Raw genomic sequence first — 7,790 nt, 5'->3', positions numbered from 1 at the left:
GGCGGGGGGGGGGGGGGGCGCAGCAGGGCTGGGCGGCGCTGAGGTGGGGGGTGTTTCAGCATGGCCAGGGGGTTTCGGCCCTCAGCTATTTTCTTTGGAGTAATATGGCCCTCGCCGCTTTACAAGTTGTGCAGGCCTGCTGTAGTGGATACTAAACTGTATTACATATTCAGCCACTAGGTGGCACTGTGTGTAACAGATTTTATTTAAGCTAAGCCCAGTCATACCTGTCTCTGTCCCCCTCCTCCAAGGTCACAGGCACAGCACCTTCAAAGGGTGAGCCTGGGAGCTTAAATCCATAACTCTGCTGGACACGAAAATCACGGTCTTCATAAAGACACTGGATTTATGGCTTATTACCACAATCTGTAACCCATTAGCCCCCCTTTTTGTCCTGTGACTGCAGGGGTGTTACCAGGCCACTCTACCTCGAATGGTCCCTTAGAATATCTATTCCACCAGGCACTTAGCTGTGATGCTCCATGTATGTTTCCCAGGCCTGAAGAAGAGCTCCGTGTAACTCGAAAGCCTGGCTCTTTCCCCCACAGAAGTTGGTCCAATAAAAGATGTTACCTCACCGGCCTTGTCTCTCTCATATCCAGGGACCGACACGGCTACAACGACACTGCAAGCAACAATGGAAGTTATTTGGTGATTGTCTGTAAAACAATTCCCCCCGACTATACAGCCTGGGGAATGCCATAGCACATTAGGGTCACGTCTGCTTGAGGCCCTATTATATCTTTGTGGTGGATGACAGTAAATTCAGTCTCTATTTTAATTTCTCCATGACCCATCATATTTGAGATAATGAATATAAATGTTTGTGGGACCCCTTTTTTTCTTAACCATAGAAATGAAGAATTAAAAAGACTAACTGACATTTTTTAGTAGTTTTAGTGGGCATCCTTCAGTCTCAAGAGACCATGGGTATGTGCCCCTGAGAGATAAAGCAATTACTCAGTTGGTTTTATGGCAGCCACAGCCATGGCTGAAGAGACCCACTCGAGAGAGGCAATCTCTCTCTGCTGCATCTGTCACATTTAAAGGTGGTGTTTCAACCCTTTGGACTCTGCCTTCTGCAAGCTCTTTTCTCCTCTCCTAAGCTGGACGGCTTCCTCTCGTAACTCTGGAGACCTCTGTTAAGCTCTTGTTTCCAAAGGCTGCAGTCCTGAGTGTGATCTTCCCAGTTGTCCACATCCATGTCCATTTCTTTGAGGTCTCGCTTGCACACATCCTTGAAACGCTGTGTTGGGCGTCCTTTGGGTCTTTTTCCAGATGCCAATTCACCATAGAGGATGTCCTTTGGGATGCACCCATCATTCATTCGGCACACATGCCCAAGCCAGCGGAGGCATCTCTGTTGGACAAGTGTTTGCATGCTGGGTATTGCTGGCCCGTTTGAGCACCTCAGTGTTGGTGACGCTGTCCCTCCAGGAGATTCCAAAGATTCGACGAAGGCAACGCACATGAAAGCTGTTGAACCTTTTTTCCTGATGAGAGTATAAGGTCCCTGTCTTGCTCCCATACAAAAGTGTGCTGATAACACGTGCACAGATCTTTGTGTGTTCTGTCAGTTTGTTGTTTTGCCAGACCCTCTTGTTGAGGCTAGACATTGTTGTGGTGGCTTTTCCAATGTGGATGTTGAGTTCTGTTTCATGTGAAAGGTTGACTCTAATAGTGGACCCCAGGTATGTGATCTTGTTCACCACTTCAAGTTCATAGTTGTTGATCTTGAGGGAGGGTGCTTCCTCAACTCCTTGGGACATTAGCTTTGTCTTTTTTAGGCTTATAGTAAGGCCAAAGTCTTGGCAGGCTTTGGGAAAACTGTCCATGAGGTTTTGGAGATGGGCTTCTGTGTGGGGTGCCACTGCTGCGTCGTCAGCAAAGAGAAGGTGTTGGATGAGGGCCTCCTGAGTCTTGGTTTTAGATCTGAGCCTTGCAAGATTGAACAGCTTTCCATCAGATCTTGTGTGCAAGTAGATTCCCTCTGTTGAGGAACCAAAAGCTTGTTTCAGTAGCAGGGAGAAGATCCCAAACAGACTTGGGGCAAGTACACGGCCTTGCTTAACTCTGCTACGATTCTGGAAAGCCTCAGCCACTGAGCTGTACGTGTATTGGACTGTGCTGTACATGTTTTCATGGAAGGATTGAATCATACTTAAGAGCTTGGGGGGACATCCAATCTTTTCTAGAAGCACAAATAGTCCACTTCTACTGACAAGGTCAAAAGCCTTTGTGAGATTGGTGAAGGCTATGTAGAGGGGCTTCTTTTGTTCTCTGCATTTCTCTTGTAGTTGTCTCAGCGAGAAGATCATGTCGATAGTAGACCTTTCAGCTCTGAAGCCGCACTGTGATTGAGCATAGATTCTGTCTACAAGGGTCTAAAGTCTGTTCAGGACAACTCAGGCGAAGGCTTTTCCCATAATACTAAGAAGGGAAATGCCACGGTAGTTGTTACAGTCGCTCCTGTCACCCTTGTTTTTATAGAGTGGTGATGTTGGTGTCTCTCATTTCTTGTGGTACTTCGCCTTCTTTCCAGCACAGGCAGAGCAACTCATTTTATAACCTCTGACAATATGCAGTCTTTTCCAGGGCCATCTATGGCAAGGCTAAGCTCCTCAACTGTTGGTTCATTGTCGAGTTGGTTCATAACAGGTAGACTTTCGATGGCATTGATGGCTGCGTCCAGAACACTATTTTCACAAGAGTAAAGCTCAGAGGAGTGTTCTACCCAGCGATCCATCTGCTTGGTGCAGTCGCTGATTGTTTCCCCTGTTGTTTATTTCAGTAGGGCTGTCTTCTTTGAAGTTGGATCCAAGGCTTTCTTGATCCCATCATACATGTTTCTGATGTTGCTTGCATCAGCTGCTACTTGGATGCTTTTGCATAAGTGCAGCCAATAGTCATTGGCGCAGCATCAAGCAGTTTGTTGTACCTTGGTTCTTGCTGCTCTCAACACAAGGTTTTTTATTTGGGCCTCTCTTATAGTTGGTTTGGGCTGGGCATTTGGCCTCTGTGACTGGTATCAATTCATTGGAATATGCATCAAACCAGTTGTTAGTCTTGCTTTCCTTCTTCCCAAAGACTGACAGAGCTGCATCGTAGATTGTGTTCTTCAGTTGCTCCCACTTCAGGTGGACGCTTTTGGCACAATCACTGGAGTCAAGGACCCTGAGAGCGAAGGGCTATGAGGTGCAGATGGACGCCCTGATTGTCGAAGCCCTGGGCGCCTGGGACCCCTGCAACGAGTGTGTGCTGCAGACCTGCGGGATCGGTCGATGCTACGCATGGCTCATGTGGTGCCTCATGGTCTCAGACGCCATCCGATGGTCCAGGGACATCTACATCGAGCACATCACTGGCCACCGACAGTACCAGGAGGCGTGAGCCAGAGTGACATCGTTCTCCCACTACGAGAAAGGGACCAAGTGACCTTCTCTGTTGGATCATATGACCTGGAACCATAAACTCCCTGAACATTAAATCTCACCAAATGAGGGTCAATCCATCCTCATCATCATATCCACTCATTATACTCCACACCCAAACATAGCTACTCTATGAACTTCATACCCTCATATCTCAATGCCTGTACTTTGACCCATCAACCTTTTACCCCCAATCGGGGATATTGCAGATTATGTATTCCTCATGCAACCTGATCTTAAACCAAACTTTGCACCCTCGATAATCTGTATGTTATTCCCTGATAACCAGAAACTTCTATGCTCAAACTCTGTTCACTTTTTCTTTTAACATCATCTTAATAAAATGTTCTTGTACTGCTGTGACTTTTCTTGGTCCGCTAAGGCAGTGGTTTTCAAACTTTTTTTCTGGCAACCCAGTTGAAGAAAATTGTTGATGCCCACGACCCAACAGAGGTGGGGATGAGGGGTTCGGGGTGTGGAGGGGCTCAGGGCTGGGGCAGAGGGTTGGTGTGTGGGAGGGGGTCAGGGCTCTGGGCTGAGGGTGCAGGCACTAGGGTGGGGCTGGGGATGAAGAGTTTGAGGTTGAGGAAGGGGCTCTGGGTTGGGGGGGGCTCAGGGCTGGGGCAGGGGATTGGGGCACGGGCTTGGGGTGCAGGCTTACCTGCAGTGGCTCCTGGTCAGCGGCACAGCCGGGGTGCAGAGGCAGGCTTCCCACCTGCCCTGGCACCACGGACCATGCTGTGCCTGAAGTGACCAGCAGCAGGTCCAGCTCCTAGGCAGAGGCACGCAAGTGGCTCCACGCGGCTCTCGCCCACAGGCACCGCCCCCCCAGCTCCCATTGGCCGGAGCACGGAGCCAGTGCTTGGGGTAGGGGCAGCACGCGGAGCCCCGTGCCCCACCCCGCCCACCTAGCAGCCGGACCTGCTACTGGCTGCTTCCAGGGTGCAGCGCGGTGTCGGAACAGGTAGGGACTAGTCTGCGTTAGCCGGTCAGCACCGACAATGGGACTTTTAACATCCCAGTGGGCGGTGCTGACCAGAGCCGCTGTGACCCAGTGCCTTCCATTCCACGACCCAATTCTGTCACGACCCACGGTTTGAAAACCACTGTGCTAAAGTACTGATGTTAATACGAGTACGTCCTTTTACTTTAGATCTGTTTATTTTCTTTGGTTTAAGTCTGACCTTGCTGCATACCAGAGAGTGGCCTGTGTCTCAGTGAGCACTTTGATAACTGCGGGTAATGAGGACACTGTTAAGGTTGGTACACCTTGTGATGATAAGATCCAGTTGGTGCCAATGGACAGATCTGGGATGTTTCCAAGACACTTTGTGTTGCGGCTTTGTCTGGAAGAATGAGTTTGTTACACAGAGGTCGTAATAGGAACAAACTTTTAGCAGTCTCTGACCATTTCCATTCTTTTATCAGTTCCGTGTTGGGCAAGACTATGCTTCATGATCAGCTCCCACTCTTGCATTGAAGTCCCCTAGCAGGAAAACATATTTGTGCTTCGGAATCCTGCTGATGGTGGTGTTCAACTGGTCGTAGAACTGGTCCTTGATGTCAGAAGATGAGGAGAGTGTTGGGGCAAACACACTCACAAGGTTGACTGGGCCCTCAGATGAGAACAACCGTAGTGCCAAAATTCTCTCTGATCCAGTTGTAGGTAGCTCAGTCATCCCCAGAAGTGAGTGATGGCAAATCCCTCTCTGTGCTCTTGCGTTTCTTCAGCGCTTTTCCCCTGCCAGAAAAATGTGTAGACTTTTCCCCTGAGAGATCCACTTGATGCTAGCCGTGTTTCTTGGAGGATTACGATACCCACATTGAGTCATTTCAGCTTGTCATTGATCATGGCAGTTTTACGTGCATTGTTCATTTGCTGAAGGTCCTCAGATAATCCAGTTGTCATGGTGCGAACGTTCCAGCACCCTATCTTTAAGGATGTTTTCTTTCTTTTACTTGATTTGCCTGGTGCATTGGTCACAGTCCACTTGTCAAGTTTTGAAACTCTAAACTCCAAGCACCCATTGAAGCAGGCAGACTGTGGTGGGACAACACCCTATTGTCCGGGGGCCACCCAGTTTTATGGTGGGTGGTGGCTGTCCAGTGAGATACGATGATCTCTCCCACCGTCAGAGACAGCTCTTGGCGCTCAACTCTACGCCGATAGAGTAGGAGCTTAGAACCAGTGACTGCTGCCTCCCATGTTGTGTTGAGGCTTGAGGTGAAGATGGAGTACCTCTCCAGGGCGCAAACCTGGGCAGATGATATGGAGGCCCTGAATTGCCCATGCATCAGGACCCCCATCTCAGCATCAACAGTAAAACCCAGAGGAGAGGAAAAAACAATACATCTGGTACCCGATCCACTGCAGGAGTTGCCAGAAAGATACTAAGATGTTAGGACCTGACCGCTGTTGGGGCTCCACTCCAGATTTTCTGTCTGAGTTTACGCTCATAGCCTTACATTCTCCCGAATTCACCCACAAGGCAGTGAGGCTTTTCTGTCAGGGGTTGCTCCCTTAGCCTTATGCCCTTCCGGGCTACCCACAAGGCAGTGGGTTTGATGAGCCGCAGGTAGTACCGTCTACTCTCATTACGGTAATAGGCATAGCCTGACCTGACATCAAACTGACATTAATTCAAAATTAACAACAAAATCGTCCTAGAAGTAAATTAACCCTTTCCATTCCCTCCCCTCTACTTCTTCTTCTTCTTATGCACCCCATGCCCTGGAAGAACTTCTCTGCAGGCCTGTGTGTGCTTGTCTTCCTGCTGCCCAATACAGGAGCAGACAAGCAGAAGACAAGGAAGTGGGTACTCGTGTGGGAATTGTGAAGCTCTTTTTCATGTGTCCCTGTACAATATGAGCCAGACATTGAGACCAGGGGCCTCCCTGTCTGCAGGTACCAATTGTGGGCGTAAATAATCACAGGTGTAATCCCACATCTATAGCTATTTGCACCTGCAGCACAGGTCTCTTGGATGACCGAGAGTCTGATTTGTGGGTTGAAGCAGGAATTTACGTGTCTGAGGGAACTAGATAGTGGGTGCCAGTAATTGTAGGTGTGCAATTATTTGTCCCGGCAGTTTTTCACCTGGTAGGTCCTTAGCAAGAACCACCCTTCTCATGACAGTCCCAGCACTCTGCAGCCAAAACTCCACATGGGCAGGGAAGTTCTGGCAATTTCTGCTTCTGGTGCCAGCCAAACCCTGGAAGAACAGTTTGTGGAAAAACTAAGAGAAAACAGCTGTTGGGACCTTGAAGAAGGTCTGTTCTGTGTGAAGTTTAGAGGAATTTTTGTTCTTAGTTTGTTTGATATGATTTGCCCATCCCTAATAAACATATGTTTACACGTGTCTGTTGATACACACATGCACACGTGTAACATTCTATATCGAACCACATGAGAATGGACAATTCGTTGCTAGAGGGCTTTTTCCAAAATGAATTTTCTGAGAGCAGCAGGATTTCTTTTTTTAAATGTTATGTTTGGTCTGTGGGCTTTGTGCTGCCTACTCTGGTAGGTGCCTGACTGCTGAGGTTATGGAACAGACACAGATTGAGGCTGTCTCTACACTTAAGCCGCTACAATGGCACAGTTGCAACGTCAGTGCAGCCACTCACTGCGGTGACGGGCGGGGATCCGCCGACACTGTAGGTGATCCATCTCCACGAGAGGCAGCAGCTAGATCAACGGAAGAATTCTTCCGTCAGCTTAGTGCTGTCTTACGCCAGGGTTAGGTCAGCTTAACTGCCTCGCTCAGGGGTATGGATTTTCACGCAACGGAGCTGGGTCGACTTAACTTAGTTTTTAGTGTAGACCGGGCCTGTGTGTGTGTGTGTGTGGTTTTAGAAAATTAGAGACTGAAATGCATTCGTTATCTGAAACCTGGGTTCTGTGTTCTGTTTATACGACTCATGTTTCTGTCTTCACCACGTCAGCATGGACCCTGGCACTGCTTCAGGTTTTTGTGACCTGTTAAAAAGTGCAAAGCTCAGTTAAAGCTGCCGTTCGTTGGTGTTGGGTATAAACCGAACACCCATTGCCAGAGCACTTCTGCTGGGATCTATACACTGTTTCGTAGTTTACTGGATGAGACCGTCTCATTCCGCTGCTGAGTGTGCCGGGCACACTGTTGATGCTATTGTCTTATACAAGTGTGGAGAGCCCCTCCCCCCAGGCGAGTGGCGGGTGGAAGGCACATGGCACACGGCAGGGTCAGGCGTGAGATTAGTAACTACTAATGGCTGTTTCTATGTTTTGTGATATTTATTCTTCCTCTCACGTTTTTTTATGTTTGGCTCCAACCCAGACACTCCATTCAGCTTGATCATTGGGAAACTGTTCCCACGTCT

This window comes from Terrapene carolina, unplaced genomic scaffold, assembly GCF_002925995.2.
Source record: "Terrapene carolina triunguis isolate 2854851 unplaced genomic scaffold, T_m_triunguis-2.0 Scaffold94, whole genome shotgun sequence".
NCBI classification, from domain to species: domain Eukaryota; kingdom Metazoa; phylum Chordata; order Testudines; family Emydidae; genus Terrapene; species Terrapene triunguis.
The sequence above is the reverse complement of the archived record's forward strand: the minus strand, read 5'-3'. Positions refer to the sequence as shown.